This window comes from Pristiophorus japonicus, unplaced genomic scaffold (genome assembly GCF_044704955.1).
Source record: "Pristiophorus japonicus isolate sPriJap1 unplaced genomic scaffold, sPriJap1.hap1 HAP1_SCAFFOLD_442, whole genome shotgun sequence".
In the NCBI taxonomy this organism is placed as follows: domain Eukaryota; kingdom Metazoa; phylum Chordata; class Chondrichthyes; family Pristiophoridae; genus Pristiophorus; species Pristiophorus japonicus.
Window position 1 is genome coordinate 9,612 of NW_027254334.1, and position 17,535 is coordinate 27,146.

Here is a 17,535-nt window from a genome sequence, read left to right on the forward strand (position 1 = left end):
TGTTTCACCGGCCGGGACTTATCAGAAAGAAGGAATGCTCTCCCTCTAGAGTGCACCTACTTCCTATGGACAAGTCCTGTTACAATGTAGGGTGACAACAGTTATACATTTTCAGTACATGATACAATTAGAGTGACATTCAGTTTAGCCTATCTCCTTATGATCCCTCCTTCCCTTTGTCCACTCATGAGCCGACATCTGTATGGGCTGTTTTTACACAAAGAGCCTTTCAGAGCCTTTCTCACCCTTTATTGTTTCAAGTTTACTGGTGTGACTTAGCAAGACCTTGAGCCAGTCTGTTATTTGTGCCAATGTTGTAACATTTGCAGTCTGACATTCTTAAGACTATTCTTCCATGAATCCTTTGTTCAATTTCACTGTCTGTATACATTTTCCAACATTCTCAACTTCAATGTCTGTATACATTTTCCCACATTCTCAACTTCAATGTCTGTATACATTTTCCAACATTCTCATTCCCCCCTTTTATCATTCCATGATAACCTTTAGAATTATTCCATGAGTATTCAATTCAGCCATTCACACTGTCTTTCCTGATCCTCCTTGTCGAGTAGTTCTTTAGTTTGCTGGATCATAACCCGGGAGCCGGTGGCCACAAGAGCGTTTGCTAACCTTGCCATCATGACTTTACAACAAAGGTTAAAGCAACCAACAATCAAGCAACAGGTAATTATTACTTCGATGAGAATAATTGCCCCATGCATTAGATAGGATCCCCAGGATCCACCTAATAGCCAATCAAACCAGCTAGATCCTCCTGCTGGCGTGGATAACTTCTTCACCTCCCTTCTTATGTGATCAGCGAGATTGGTTATGTTTTCTGAACTATCGGGAATGTAAGTGCAACATTCAGATCCTATCAGGGCACATGTTCCCCCTTTCTCAGCTAACAGGTAATCGAGGGCCATTCAGTTTTGTAATGCTACGGTCCGCATTGCTACCATTTCAGCCGTGATGTCCTCCAGAGCTTCAGCGGTAAATTTAGCTATCAGTTCCAATACCCTCTCTCGGTTCTGTACTTCATCCATGGTGTGTCCTATCCCGAATGGGAACATCATGACCCCAAAGAACCTTTCGGCGGGATGAGGGCTCGCCTGTGTCGGCTGGAGGCATATGCATCTGCCAAGGTACGTGTTTGCCGCACAAATGGCACCACATATCCCAGATAGCAGGACCCTGTCCATCGCCTAGGCAACCAGGGATATGCCCTATGCCCGCACACAAAATACGTGGCGTTATACACTGCCTTCTGATATATTGTGTTGGGGTCCCAAGACTGGGCCCACAGACCTCCACCTGTTTTATTCGGAAGGTGAGAGAGGATAGTGACTCGTGCACCTCTTGTGATGTTGAGACTGTGTGGGCAATTGCTGTACCCTATGATCTGTCTCTTGCTACTGGATGTCATTTCGGGTTAAACATATGTTCCCGGTTGGCCTCCCGATCCCCGAGGTATTGGTCAGGACTAAGAATAAATGACCTCAGCGGGGGTCAGTCCAGCCTTACCGGTGGGAGTAGTTCGGATCTGGAATAGGGCTATAGGAAGGAGTTTGAGCCAATTGAGTCTGGTTAATGCTACCAGTTTTGTAAGCTTGGTTTTAAGAGTTTGATTAGCACGTTCAACTAGTCCCGCAGCTTGGGGTCGGTAGGCACAATGCAGCTGCTGGTTAATGTGCATCTGGGAACAGAATTCTTTGTTAACTTGGCCAATAAAGTGAGGGCCATTATCGGAACTCAGTCGAGCTGGGATACCATATCTCGAAACAATTTCCCTCATTAACACTTTAACAACAGTTTGAGCCTTATTGTCCAGGGTAGTGTAGGCTTCGATCCATTTGCTAAACACATCTACTATTACTAACACATGTTTGTAAGACTGAACTCTTTGCAACTCAATGTAGTCCAACTGCAATGTCTCAAAGGGACCTTCGGGTAGGGGCGTCAAACCCCAATCACAGGAAAGTCCCTTCCCTGGATTCTGCTGTTGGCAAACCAGGCAGCGACTACTGATGTTCTGGGTGAGCGCCTGGATTCTAGGGTGCCACCAAGTGGCCAAAAGTGTGTCACTTGTTGTCCTTGCTCCACAATGAGCAGCAAAATGCATACATTCAATAACCCATAGGGCCAACTCGTCAGACATGCAAGTCTGTTCCGTGGGAGTGGTCTAGAGTTTACAAACATTGTCATAAGTACATCCATAATTTTTCCACAACAGTTTATCTTTTTCAGGAGCGTCTTCCTGTGCTTTAATGACATCTTGGATGGTTGGCATTGGTTTTTCCGAGGCTAACTTATCCTTTGCAGGACTTTTAGTTTGACTCATCATTCTGGGCACTACCATTTGTTGTCCACGAGAGGCCTGTTTGGCCTCTTTGTCAGCACAGTGGGTCCCTATATCAACCGGGGGTTTTCCGGTGGTGTGGGCGATACATTTAACAATGGCAATGCGCTTGGGTAGCATGAGGGCTTGCAACAAGTCAGATACGAGTTGCCTTTGCGATATCTCATTCCCTGTGAGGTTAGGAATCCCCTATTTTTCCATAATTGTCCGAAATCATGGGCTGCCACAAAGGCATACCTAGAGTCGGTATAGATATTGACCTTGAGGTGTTTAGCCAAGATACAGGCTCGGGTGAGGGCAAATAGTTCAGCTTGTTGGGCGGAATAGGCGGTTTCAAAGCCGGCAGATTCCAAGACCTGATTCTCCTGGTTTACTATGGCGTATCCCGAAATTCGTCCGCCTTCTAGGTCAATGGAAGAGCTTCCGTCAACATACATAATACAGTCGGGGTCCTCCATTGGTACATCAACTAAATCTTCCCTAACCGAGGTGGCCTCTTGAATTAAAGATAAACAGTCATGACTGGGTTCTTCCTCATCTTGGGGTGGCTCGGTAAGAAAACAGGCCGGATTAATGGCAGTACAGTGCCGAAAGGTCAGCTTAGGATTATTTAGTAGGTAGATCTCATACCTACTTTGCCTGGCCATGGTAAGGTGTTGAGTCTGCAGCTGACCCAGGAGGGCAGCTACGGAGTGAGAGGTGTATACAACAATATCCTGCTGGAGGGTAAGGTTGGCGGCGGATTGAATGCTACTGTAGATGGCGGTTAATATTTGAGTACATTCAGGGTGCCCCAAGACAACGGGGTCTATTTTGGAAGAGTAGTAGGCAACAGGCCTATGCTTATCCCCGTGTTTCTGAGTTAAGACAGCTGTAGCACAGTCTTTCAGGATCGTACAATACAGTTGAAAGGGCCGGTCATAGAGGGGCCGGCCCAAAGCTGGAGCTTGCAGCAGGGCTGTCTTTAGTTCCTTAAAGGCTTGGGCGTCTGCGGTATTTATTTTAAAGCTGCCTTCCTTGTTTGTGTACGGTGTGAGGTGCTTAGTCATCAGGGCAACATTAGGGATCCAGGATCTACAGTAATTGATCATCCCCAACCACTGTCGCATTTGTTTAGCCGTGCTAGGGACTGGAAACTGGCAAATCGGTTCGACTCGGCTAGCCTCCAAGGCTTGGTGGGTGCCTGATAAAATGATCCCAAGGAACTTGACTTGAGACTGGCCAATTTTGACCTTTGATGGGGAAACTATGTATCCCAGAGAGGACAAGTAATTCAGTAACTGATTAGCATCCTCCTGATTACTTGGTTCATCTGCGCTGGCTACCAGTAAATCGTCCACATACTGAATCAAAGTGGATCCCTTAGTCAGCGTGAGGGACTGTAACTGTCTCTGCAGGCACCTTGAGAATAAGGTCGGGGAGTGGATGAACCCTTGGGGAAGTCTAGTCCATGTATATTGCTGTCCCTGGTAAGTGAACGCGAATAGGTACTGACTCGCCTGGGCTAGCAGCAAAGCGAAGAAGGCGTGTTGGAGGTCTATTATTGCGAAGATCTTGGCGTTTGCTGGGATTAATGACAGTATCTGCGCTGGGTTGGGAACCAGAGCGTGCAGGGGCTGGACGATAGCATTGATAGTTCGAAGGTCTTGGACTAAACGGTATTCGTTTGGCTTGCCTGGCTTAGGGACTGCCAATATAGGGGTATTACACGGGGACTGGCATTGGACCAAAATCCCCTGTTCCACTCGTCCCTTGATCAATCGGCGGATACTTGGTATTGCCTGTAGTTTCAGTGGGTACTGTCGGATAGAGGGCCAATCCATGTTGCCCTGCACCGGGATCTCAATCGGATCAATGGGAGTATAACCCACTTGGGAGGGGTCCTCTGCCCATACATGAGGATCCACATAGTTGGGTATGTTCGAGCCAGTATGATGCTGCAGAGTCGTTAGGACCTTCTCGGGGTCCCTGTGGAATTGGACTGTTTGGCCATGTTTTACAATCTGCAAATCTGGGCTGGTAGGGTCAGCCTCGTCTATAGCTTGGCGCACCATAATTCCTAAATCTTTAGTGTGGTGGGGAGGTAATACTTCACGAGTAACATGTGGTGCCACCGTCGGGGGCTGTCTCCACAGATTCTTATCCATTTCCAGAAAATCTGCCTTCCCTTCCGGTCCAGTCACTCTAGCCCTTAAGAGAATTTCCTTCTCTTCCCCTTCGTGATCCTGATAAAGGTTCTGGAGATCTTGATACTTGCCGCTGGGATCGTATGCTAGGGTCACGTGATAAGGTGCCTGTGGCAGGTCCAGAGGCCACCATTGAGGGGTCCTAATGGTATAATACTGTCGCTTCAGGGTTCCCTGTTTTACATAAATCCCATCATCTCCGCAATCCAAATGCAAATGGAATTTGCAGAGGAGGTCACTAGCCATCAAGTTACAGTCCAGATTGGTTGTGATAACAAATCGATGTTCCACCGATTCTTCCTGGTAACCTACTTTAACTGGTTCTGACACCGGGAATGCAGAGACTTGTCCCAGGAACCCCGACAGTCCCTGTGTCTCAGTGGAGGCGGGGAGTTTAAGCTTCGACTGTACAGAAGACATAGAGGCTCCCGTATCGATCAAGAAGGGTTGCCACTCATTCCGAATTTTTAACGATATCATCGGTTCGTCATCCGGGGAGGTTCCCTGTACAATCAAGCTACGTGGTCAATATGAATAATCGTGGGACGGTTGGCCAAAGGGGTTGTTCTGGGAGAAGTTAGTATAAGATCCCCGTCCTCTCCCCCCTTGCCCCCCTCCTCTTCCTCCTCTTCCTCCTCTTCCTCCTCTTCCTCTTTCGTGCCGATCGAAGGGGCACTCTCCCTTCCAATGTCCTTCTTGCCCACAATTGAAGCATTGCCCTCTCCTTCCCCAGCCCCGACCGCTTCCTCTTCCTGATCGGGGAAGACCATGTGATGGTCCATACTTTGCAGGGCTGGGGCCGTTGGGGTGTTGGGTATACCCATATCCCCAGTTATCTACCCAACCCCTTACACAGTACTGTGGTTCCATTTGATATTCTCTCGGGTCGGGTGTCGGTCTTTCCCCTTGAGGAGGCTCTCCCTTTCTAGTCACGTATTCAGTCTTGACCCAGGTTGGGGGCGCACCTCCCCCCTCTTCTTTCTTTTCCTGCCAATAATATTTCACCGCCCTTTCCATCTGGGCTTTACTGTTATCTGCCCAATTCATATTATTGGTCCGGATAACGTGAGCAATCGAATGGGGCAGGCACTGAAGTAGGATAGCGCAGAATTGAGGTGAATCCTCTCCCGCCCTGAAGGCATTATCTCCTGATTGACCTCCGTATATTTCAATGAATCTTTCCATGAATTCGTCGGCAGTTTCGTCTCGTTTGGGTTTAGTTTCTAATACTGCGGCCATACTGATGGGCTCTTGAAGGGTCATGCCGAGAGCTGTAAAAACAGCATTTAGGTGGCCCTGGGCATTTTTAGGGTGTGCAGCCACCAACGCGTCATGGGTTGCCCGTCTTAGGTGAGTTAGAAATCGGGCATGCTCAGTTGGGCTCAGGGTCTGCTGTACCAGGGCCCACAGGTCCCTTGACTCTGCATTATAAACTGCGACGGTAGTTCGAAGATGATCTATAAACTTGACAGGTTCTCTCTTTCGATCTGGCATGGTGGCCGGAATGGCCATAATTTCGTTTGGTTTCCAAGGCACATAGACATCTATGGTGGGGTGGTCTGCAGCTTGTTGTGCATCAGGGTTTGGCATTGGTCGGACTGGGAATTGTTGCCGGGGCTTTGGGATGGGGTCGTCAACCTCGGAAGACGTTTCTGGGTCGGAGGGTGGCTCGGAGCCGTCTGACTGCGCAGCACCTCCACATCCCGATCAGCGGGAGGGTTTGTTTTGCCTTTCACGACTGGTATTCTGACTAGCGGATTCACAGGACTGCCTGTGCTTTCGAGATGTAGATCTGCCCTTCCGGGTGTGAGATCTGGTCCTCTCAGCTACATGGCTCGTGAACTGGGGATCTGAGTCGCTATCAGAGGATGAAGGGTCTGTCTGGGCTTGTCGGTTCGTTGGTGTGGGGTTATCTTTATCTTTACCTCCTACCGCCGGAGTGTAAGGTGGAGGTGGACGGGAAGGGGCCAGGGGCTGCGGGAGGCGCCGTTGGGCGCCGAGTCAGTGACCATTCATCAATTTCCTCGTCAGCCTCGGTCAATGCAAGGCCAACCATTTGACTACGTAGTCGGTCAATACCTTTCTCAGAGGTCCCAGTGGAACTCCTAGTACGTTTCTCATGCGTGCACTTTTTCTTTAAGACGTCTACGGGTTTAATATGTCCTCCTTCTGTCAATGAAATTCCTAATTTAGTGGCGTTTTCCTGCCAACTCGACAGAATTGATGCATCTTTTAGCTTTTGACAGTAATGCCTCCATGCGGCTATTAGATCCCTATCCCCTTTCCCCCGTCCCCTCTTCCAAATTAATCCCTGCGCCCATTTTGCTACCTCCAAGCTTTTGGTGCCCCCTAGTGGCCATTGATCATCTCCTAGTGATTTGTTCAAAGTTGCAGATAACAGTATAATTGTCCAGTTTTTTCAGGGAATTCCTCACATAACTTTTGTAGTGGACTACCGGTATTCGTGGTTCTATCTAAATGATTACCCATCCTTGCATTGCCCCGCGTAGGATGTCCTAATTAATCCCGATCCCTCGCGTCGCCCCGCGTTGGATTCGGGTCCTAATTAATCCCGATTGTCCCCGCGTCACCCCGCGGTGGTTTAAGTTATCTTACCCAGAGCCTTGGCAGACCAAGTGATATACAAGATCGACGCCGTACCTGGAATAAGTACAATTTTAAATTTACACAGTGTCGCGTCGCCCGCGGCTTAATTTACCTAACTCCCTAACCTCTGCGTCTCCGCGCAGTTCGCGCGATTATCTATCCCTCCACGTCGCCGCGCGATTTTCCTGTTTGCTTCGCCATGCGATTGTCTATCCCTCCGCGTCGCCACGCGGTAAGCCTTACTTAATTTGTTCTAGGTTCCAGATTTACCTATTCTAAGCCCTACTTATCCTTCTGTGTCGCCATGCAAATTCCCTCTCCTTCCCTATTCTAAGTTTAAAAGGTATTCACCAGATTGTCCTGGATCTCGTTCAGACGCTACCTGAGAACCAGCGAGTGGCCAAACTTTCCTCAGACTTTTGAAACCGAAGGAAACTGGAGCGGTATTTAAATTATCCTCACTCCAGTGGCCACTTTCCTCCCGTCTCGTCCAAGGCTAGTCTGGCTCTTAATTCACAAGTTTTCGGTAGTCGTCTGTTGAGATCCCACTTCTGACACCAAATGTAAACAAGTGTGCGCTGCATTTCGTCAGGAAGATAAAGACTCACTGTGCCGAGCCCGTCACAGAGTACTGGACCAGCAACCTAGAACTGGTGATGATAAAGTAATGACCTTGCTGAAGAAGTTAAGATGGCGGCGAGCCTCGTGGCAGCAGAGTTGTGCAGAGAGAGAGGCAGGACCAGCACAGCACCGAAAATGGCGGCCCCCCCTGCGGAAACATCGTGGAAAAACAAGATGGCGTCTTAAAAGGGAAATGTACCCGGGAGCCTTAAAAGGGCCTTATACCGTTGGCGGTCCCCACCAAGAGACTTTTGTAAGAGTAAGAGTGAGTCAAAATGATTAATGTGATTTGTATGATGACGTGATTTATGACAAGAGTTAATATTTTGATGCTGAAATGACTACTGTGTTTAAAATGATTGATATGATCGACAAAAAGAGTTAGTATCACAATGCTCAAGTAAAAGGGTTAATGGATCTGTGACTAACATGACTAATGGATTAATGCGATTTCCGATTTCATGTGATTCATGTAATGGTTCAGCGGCTGCAGATGAGCCGCAAAGGCGACTACTTTCTGAGAACAGAGGCAACGCACTAGTTGCGATACCCTGTCTCAGCTCAGCCCACTACCTCGGGCAAAAAGGGGCAGTATGCCGCCACCATACGTCACCCAGTGGAACGGGGATTAAATAACTGTTCAGTGCACCTGCAACCTTTTGATGTAACTCTTCAAAGCATCCATAGGTACTGCACAAATGTACTGTCTAGGTATACCTGCTTTCTGCTGGGGATTATGCTTGTGTACTTCATCACCCATGTAAGGTCTGCAAATACCACATACTTGCACCGGTTCGCAAGCATCATCTCTACATGGGGGGAAAAGAGGGAAATGGATGGTCATGGACTGACAGACACAAATCAACCAGGATGAACAAGGCCAAGTTTACATGCAATGTGCTTGTGGAACTGCTGGGGTGGGGAGTGAGATGTTATGTATTGTCCTGGTACATTTTATGTATAGTTACAATGATGTGCCACAGAGGGTGCTGTGGTGGGAGACCCGAAAGTACCTGCAAGACAGAGTATAAAAGGCTGCCCACCACACCTGAGAGGCACTCTGGAGTTACACAATAAACGACTAAGGTCACAGCAGTTACTACAACACCAGACTGTGTAGAGTCAGTGATTTGAGTGCTGCATACACCACAGTAACCTTGTTACATGCTTCTCTAATTTCCTCTTTGATGCCGTCCCCTACATTACCATTACTGTTTGGATTCCAATAGACAACTCCCACCAATGTTTTAGAAAGATAGAAACATAGAAATTTACAGCGCAGAAGGAGGCCATTTCGGCCCATCGTGTCCACGCCGGCCGACAAAGAGCTGCATAGCCCTTGGTCAGCAGCCCTAAAGGTTGCATATAAACCTATGAATGATGACGGAAAGGCAAAGAGCACCCAGCCCAACCAGTCCACCGCACACAACTGCGACACCCCTTACACTGAAACATTCTACACTTCATCCCAACCGGAGCCATGTGATCTCCTGGGATAGGCAAAAACCAGATAAAAACCCAGGCCAATTTATGCAGAATAAATCTGGGAAAATTCCTCTCTGACCGATCCAGGCGATCGCCCTGGCCGTATTCTATTCCACGCAGTACTTACCATTATATCTGTGCCGTCCAACAAAAGGTCATCCCGTCTAATCCCAATTACCAGCTCTAGGTCCGTAACCCTGCAGGTTACGGCACTTTAAGTGCCCATCCAACCATCTCTTAAAAGTGGTGAGGGTTTTTGCATCCACCACTCTTCCAGGCAGCAAGTTCCAGATCCACACAACCCTCTGCAGAAAGAAGCCCCCCGCCCACCTCAAATCCCCTCTTAACCTTCCACCAACCAACTTAAAACTATGCCCCCTCGTAATAGACCCCTCCACCAATGGAAATAGGCCCTTACTATCCACTGTGTCCAGGCCCCTCAATATTTTGTACACCTCAATGAGGTCTCCTCTCAACCTTCTCTGTTCCAATGAGAAGAAACACAGCCTATCCAATCTGTCCTCATAATTAAGATTCTCCATTCCACGCAGCATCCTTGTAAATCTCCTGCATGCAGTACTCCAGCTGTGGCCGAAACAAAGTATTATAGAATTGAAGCATAAGCTCCCTGCTCTTATATTCTCTGACTCGGCCAGTAAAGGCAAACATTTTGTATCAATCTTTACGGCAGATGACACGCACAATATTCCAACAGTGGAAAGTCAAGGAGCTAGAGCGGGGAGGAACTTAACACAATCACAATCACTAAGGAGGTGGTACTCAGTAAGATAATGGGACTAAAGGCAGACAAATCCCCTGGACCTGTTAAAAACATAGTCTTGTGTCTTCATCTGAGTCAAATATTGCTCACTTTTGCCTCAGAAGTTGCAGTGGTGTCTGCCTCAAGTACTTCCTGGAGACAAGCATTCCCCTTCCCCAAAAATTCCTCCTGTACAAACATCATTTATTATCTCCTCTTACTCTCTTAATGTTTGTATAAACAGTGGAATAGTGTTTCCAGATTATAGAACATAAGAAAATAAGAAATAGGAGCAGGAGTAAGCCATACGGCCCTCGAGCCTGCTCCGCCATTTAATAAGATCATGGCTGATCCGATCATGGAATCAGCTCCACTTCCCCGCCCGCTCCCCATAAGCCCTTATCCCATTATCGTTTAAGAAACGATTTCTGTCTTAAATTTATTCAACGCCCCAGCTTCCACAGCTCTCTGAGGCAGTGAATTCCACAGATTTACAAACCTCTGAGAGAAGAAATTTTTCCTCATCTGCGTTTTAAATGGTGGCCCCTTATTCTAAGATCATGCCCTCTAGTTCTAGTCTCCCCCATCAGTGGAAACATCCTCTCTGCATCCATCTTGTCAAGTCCCCTCAAAATCTTATACGTTTCAATAAGATCACCTCTCATTCTTCTCAACTCCAATGAGTAAAGGCCCAACCTACTCAACCTTTCCTCATAAGTCAACATAGAAACATAGAAACATAGAAAATAGATGCAGGTGTAGGTCATTCGGCCCTTCGAGCTTGCACCACTATTCAATATGATCATGGCTGATCATTCACCTCTGTACCCCTTTCCTGCTTTCTCTCCATACCCCTTGATCCCTTTAGCCATGAGGGCCATATCTAACTCCCACTTGAATATATCGAATGAACTGGCGTCAACAACTATCTGCAGTAGGGAATTCCACAGGTTCACAACTCTCTGAGTGAGGACATTTTTCTTCATCTCTGTCCTAAATGGCTTACCCCTTATCCTTAGACTATGTCCCCTGGTTCTGGACTTTCCCAACATTGGGAACATTCTTCTTGCATTTAACCTGTCTCGTCCTGTCAACCCGCTCCTCTCCGGAATCAACCTAGTGAACCTTCTCCGAATTGCCTCCAAAGCAAGTATACCCTTTCGTAAATATGGAAACCAAAACTGCACGCAGTATTCCAGGTGTGGCCTCACCAATACCCTATATAATTGTTGCAAGGCTTTCCTGCTTTTATACTCCATCCCCTTTGTAATAATGGCCAAGATTGCATTGGTCTTCCTGATCACTTGCTGTATCTGCATACTATTCTTTTGTGTTTCATGCACAAGTACCCCCAGGTACCGCTGCATTGCAACATTTTGCAACCTTTCTCCATTTAAATAATAGCTTGCTCTTTGATTTTTCAGCCAAAGTGCATGACCTCACACTTTCCGACATTATACTCCATCTGCCAAATGTTTGCCCACTCACTTAGCCTGGGGCAACTGCGGGACCAGACTGCTTCCAGGCATCCACAATGAAGCACGCTTTATTTTGGAAACGTAAAGCTGAGAGTGGACAAGTTCCAACCTGTCAGAGCAATCTGAAGCTTTAAGTCATTGACACCCTGGTTAAAGATGTCTTGTAACATGTGCTTGCATCAGTCTCTGTGGCACAATGGGTTAGTGTGTTCGGCTGTTAACTGTTAGAGCCCACCCTGGGAAAAAGCCTTTAACTGTTAATTTTCCCTCTGAGGATTCAGTGCCCCACAGTTCCAGGTTGTCAATGTGCATTTTGGCTGCGCGAATATATTCCGCAAACATTGCCAGCTACACTGTTATCCAGTGAGTTCCCACTCCAATACATTTGGGAGCATTCAGTTTGAGTAAAACGATTAAAAAAATAGACTGATCATGTTCCTGCAGCAAACACATTGGAAATAAATGTCGTCATTGGGTTTGAAGATACTGTTGGAAATTGATTCTATGGATACATATATAGAACTGGAACATGCCATCGCACCATGTGACACGATATTTAATTTCTGGCTATTGTACAGATGGTATTAGGGGAAACAATTCAGAATACGCTGGATAATTTTAATGGTATTTTACCTGCATCTAATAATGAATATTTGTTGAAGAGAAATGCACCATCACTGTTTTGTCATTTGATCTCTCCTGCCTTCCACCCTGCCCTCCCCCATTTCCCTGCCTCTGCACTTGCTTAAAACTTGTTGCAACTCGAACATTTCCCAGTTCTGGAAGGGAACTTGGGACTTCCAGCGGGAGTTTAAAGACTGTTAAAAGTCTATGTCTATGCGAAATGAGTCTCATTTCAGTCTCAAACGTAAAACAAAGAAACCTGCCCTGCAAACTCCCCAGGAGCCATGTATGAAAAACGCAGTCATCCCTGGAAATAACAAAACCGCCTAAGTGTCGCGGTCAAGCTTTGTTTACACACCTTGAGTGTTTAGCAATGGCTCTCCTGGCTGTGTAGTAGCCTGAGGAACTGCGTTCTTTTTCTTTTTCTCCTGAGCTTACAGCTTGTAACTAGCAGAAATGCTACAATCAGGAGTTGGCCGATTACTAAGGCATGCGATCCCACCCGGATCCATGCAGGTATGTCTGCCCGTATTTCCAAATCCCACCATGCTGGGGGTTTAATCTGGGCAATCTCCCCTGCTAGAATTTCAGTTTTCTGCTCCATGGTGTATATTGGGGGGGGTCAAAGAGGTAGGGTCTAATATGGGTTGCTCAGGATAGTCCAAGTGTTTGGTCCAAGTGTTTCTAAGTGAATGAGTCCATTTGAAAGTTTGACCCGAAATAACCTGCTCCACTCTTTGGCCACAACAGTGCCGGGAAACCACTTGGGACCTTGTCCATAATTTAATACAAATACGGCATCATTGATTTCAATCTCACGTGACACATTTGCACTCTCATGGTATGCACTTTGTTGAAGCCGCCAGCTCTCTATCTGTTCATGTAGATCAGGGTGAACTAATGAGAGCCTTGTCTTTAGTGCCTTTCAATGAGCAATTCAGCAGGTGGGATCCCAGTGAGCGAGTGGGGTCTCGTGCAGTAGCTAAGCAGGACTCGGGATAGGCGAGTCTGTAGGGAGCCTTCAGTTACCCTTTTCAAGCTCTGCTTGATTGTTTGCATTGCTCTCTCTGCCTGACCATTGGATGTTGGTTTGAACGGGACAAATGTGACATGTTTGATCCCATTGCGGGTCATGAACTCTTTGAACTCAGCACTGGTGAAACACAGCCCGTTGTCACTCACAAGGACATCGGGTAGACCGTACGTGGCAAACATGACCCGCCGGATTTCAGTGGTGGCAGCGGACGTGCTAGCTGACATTATCTCACATTCAACCATTTGGAGTACGTATCTACAACCACTGGGAATATTTTACCCAAGAACGTGCCTGCATAGTCGACATGGACCCGAGACCACAGTTTCGAGGGCCAAGACCATAAACTTAGTGGTGCCTCCCCGGGTGCATTGCTTAACTGTGAACATATGTACATCTGTGCATGCAGAATTCTAAGTCCGCATCGATACCGGGCCACCATCCATGGGATCTGACAATCGCTTTCATCATTACAATGTCTGTGTGACTACTGTGGAGATCACTAATGAAAGTGCCCTGCCCTGTTTTGGTACCACTATCCGATTACCCCACAGAAGGTAGTCTGCCTGTATGGACATTTCATCTTTGCAGCGCTGGTACGGCTTTATTTCTTCCGAATGGGACACTGGACTAGCTCCCGTGAAGCACACAATTTTTTACTAATGACAGTAAGGGGTCCTGGCACGTCCAGATTCTAATCTGTCGGGCGGTAACAGGTGATTGCTTACTCTCGAGTGCTTCGATTACCATGACCAAATCTGCGGGCGGTGCCATTTCTATCCCCATGGTGGGCAATGGCAGCCTACTGAGAGCACCGACACAGTTTTCTGTGCCTGGCCTGTGGCGGATGGAGTAGATGTATGCGGACAACGTGAGCGCCCATCTCTGGATGTGGGCCGATGCATTCGTATTTATCCCCTTACTTTCAGAAAAAAGGGATATCAGTGGCTTGTGGTCAGTTTCCAATTCAAATTTGAGCCCAAACAGATATTGATGCATTTTCTTCACCCAATAAACACATGCTAACACTTCTTTTTCAATCATGCTGTAGGCCCTCTCAGCCTTAGACAGATTTCTGGATGCATAAGCAACCGGTTGCATTTTCCCAGATTCATTAGCTTGTTGCAATACACACCCGACGATGCATCACATGCTAGCACCAAACGCTTACATGGATCATAGATCACAAGCAATTTATAATGTTTTTAGATCATGCCCCGGCCGATCATTCTTCGGTGCAAAGTGGATGAACTGACCCTTCCCCACATTGAACCCCAGTAATCACAGTTGAGGGGAAATTTAATAGAGGTTTTCAGAATTATGGGGAAACTGTTTCCACGGGCAGGAGTGTCGGTAACCAGAGGACACAGACATAAGATAATTGGTAAAAGGAAAAATCCGGGGCGGGGGATGTGGGGAGAGGAGATATATTTTTACTCAGCGAGATGTTACGATCTGGAATGCACTGTTTGAAACGTTTTGTCCTCAGGTAAGAAGGCAGTGTTCAGGAATAAGGTGAAATGGTGAATCTTCTGCACTGACTCTCTTTAACAAACATTTCACCATTCCAAACGGCAGAAGTCAGACGGAGAAAAATATCCACTACAGAGTCTTTAAACTCCCGCTGGAAGACCCAAGTTCCCTTCCAGAACTGGGAAATGTTCGAGTTGCAACAAGTTTTAAGCAAGTGCAGAGGCAGGGAAATGGGGGAGGGCAGGGTGGAAGGCAGGAGAGATCAAATGACAAAACGGAGATGGTGCATTTCTCTTCAACAAATATTCATTATTAGATGCAGGTAAAATATCATTAAAATTATCCAGCGTATTCTGTTCCAAATTGATGGTCAGAAAAATCGTTTACTTTTGGTACGATAGGCCCTCAGTTATACTCTGAGAGGCTGCTTAATCTTCGCTCCAAATCTAAAGTTTCTTTTGTTTGAGTTTTGCTGCCCATTGATTTTAAGTGGTTTTCTTTGTATAAGTTTTGGTGGACTAGCTAACAGAGACTTGATTAAATGTTTTAATCTGGCGTTGATGGACTTTGGGATGGCGATACTCCTTCTTTATGAACTGATGAACTCTTGTCCATTGTTTTAGCTTCGGGGAGTCTGGGCTGAGCCAGATATTTCTACACATGTTGAAAAGATGTTGGAATATGTATGTGATATTTGGGTCCTGTGGGTGGGGTGGATAATGTTTCTTCCATGGTCGATTGTTTAAATGCTAATGTTTTCTGGGAGCCTGACTACGGTTAAACAGCTCCCCCAGACAAACTGATTAGCTAAAATATCCAAACTCTAAATCCCACCCCTCTGTCACTGCAGCTTTTCCCCACAGGCCCAAACATGCCTTTTAAAATCCCAAACTTGGTTAAGACTCGTAGATTTCTTCCTTATGCTTTTTAGAATCCCAAACTTTATGTTTACTCGTCCCAAATCGAATTTCCTTTTCAGTGAGTCCAAACACTGGGGGGTTTCCACGAATTTTGGAATCTACATTGGCAGTCCCTCGGAATCGAGGAAGACTTGCTTCCACTCCTAAAGTGAGTTCTTTGGTGGCTGAACAGTCCAATACGAGAGCCACAGACCCTGCCACAGGTGGGACACTTAATAGTTGAGCGAAGGGATGAGTGGGACTAGTTTGCCGCACGCTCTTTCCACTGCCTGCGCTTGATTTCTGCATGCTCTCGGCGACGAGACTTGAAGTGCTCAGGCCCTCTCGGATGTATTTCCTCCACTTAGGGTGGTCTTGGGCCAGGGACTCCCAGGTGTCAGTGGGGATGTCGCACTTTATCAGGGAGGCTTTGAGTGTGTCCTTGTAGCGTTTCCGTTGCCCACCTTTGGCTCGTTTGCCATGAAGGTGCTCCGAGTAGAGCACTTGCTTTGGGAATCTCGTGTCTGGCATGCGGACTATGTGGCCTGCCCAGCACAGCTGATCGAGTGTGGTCAGTGCTTCAATGCTGGGGACGTTAGCCTGAATGAGGACACTGATGTTGGTGCGCCAGTCCTCCCAGGGAATTTGTAGGATCTGGCGGAGACATCGTTGGTGATATTTCTCCAGCAACTTGAGATGTCTACTGTAAATGGTCCATGTCTCTGAGCCATACAGGAGGGCAGGTATTACTGCAGCCCTGTAGACCATGAGTTTGGTGGCAGTTTTGAGGGCCTGGTCTTCAAACACTCTTTTCCTCAGACGGCAGCAGGCTGCACTGGTGCACTGGAGGCCCTGTTGTATCTCGTCGTCGATGCCTGCTCATGCTGATAGGAGGCTCCCGAGATATGGGAAGTGGTCCACGGTGTCCAGGGCCATGCCGTGGATCTTGATGTATGGGGGGCGGTGCTGTGCGATAAGGACAGGCTGGTGGAGGACCTTTGTCTTACGGATGTTTAGCGTAAGGCCCATGCTTTCATACGCCTCAGTAAATTCGTCGCATATGTCCTGGAGTGCAGCCTCTGTATATGTGCAGACGCAGGCCTTGGTGAGGCCTCACCTGGAATATTGTGTACAGTTTTGGTCTCCTAATCTGAGGAAGGACATTCTTGCTATTGAGGGAGTGCAGTGAAGGTTCACCAGACTGATTCCCGGGATGGCAGGACTGACATATAAAGAAAGACTGGATCAACTAGGCTCATATTCACTGGAATTTAGAAGAATGGGAGGGAATCGCATAGAAACATATACAGGTCTGACGGGATTGGACAGGTTAGAGGCAGGAACAAATTTCCTGATATTGAGGAAGTCCAGAACTAGGGGTCACAGTCTAAGGATAAGGGGTAGGCAATTTAGGACCGAGATGAGGATAAACTTCTTCACTCAGAGAATTCTGAACCTGTGGAATTGTCTACCACAGAAACTTGTTGAGGCCAGTTCGTTAGATATATTCAAAAGGGAGTTAGATGTGGCCCTTACGGCTAAAAGGGATCAAGGGGTGTGGAGAGAAAGCAGGAATGGGGTACTGAAGTTGCATGATCAGCCATGATCATATTGAATGGTGGTGCAGCTCGAAGGGCCGAATGGCCTACTCCTGCACCTATTTTCTATGTTTCTATGTTTCGATGCAAAGCACAGAAAAAAATGGTTGAAGTATCGACTGTCCCTCAGTTAGTATTTTTTTCATTGTGCAAAAGAAGGTGATGGGTTAATTAATGATGCTTTCCCGTGAAAGCAATACAAATGTTTCACAAAAAAACATACGGTGACTGCAGGTGAGTGTTGCTTCTGATACCTGGTGGGAGTGGGCGGGGATTTTAAAGCCCCTTGTATTGAGGAACCTTCATATAGACAAACATTTCAAATGGTCTGTAAAGATCGTGTGGCACAACAGTAGCCGGTTTGACCCCAAATCAGAAGTTTGAGTGTTCAAATCACATCAAGGTCCCT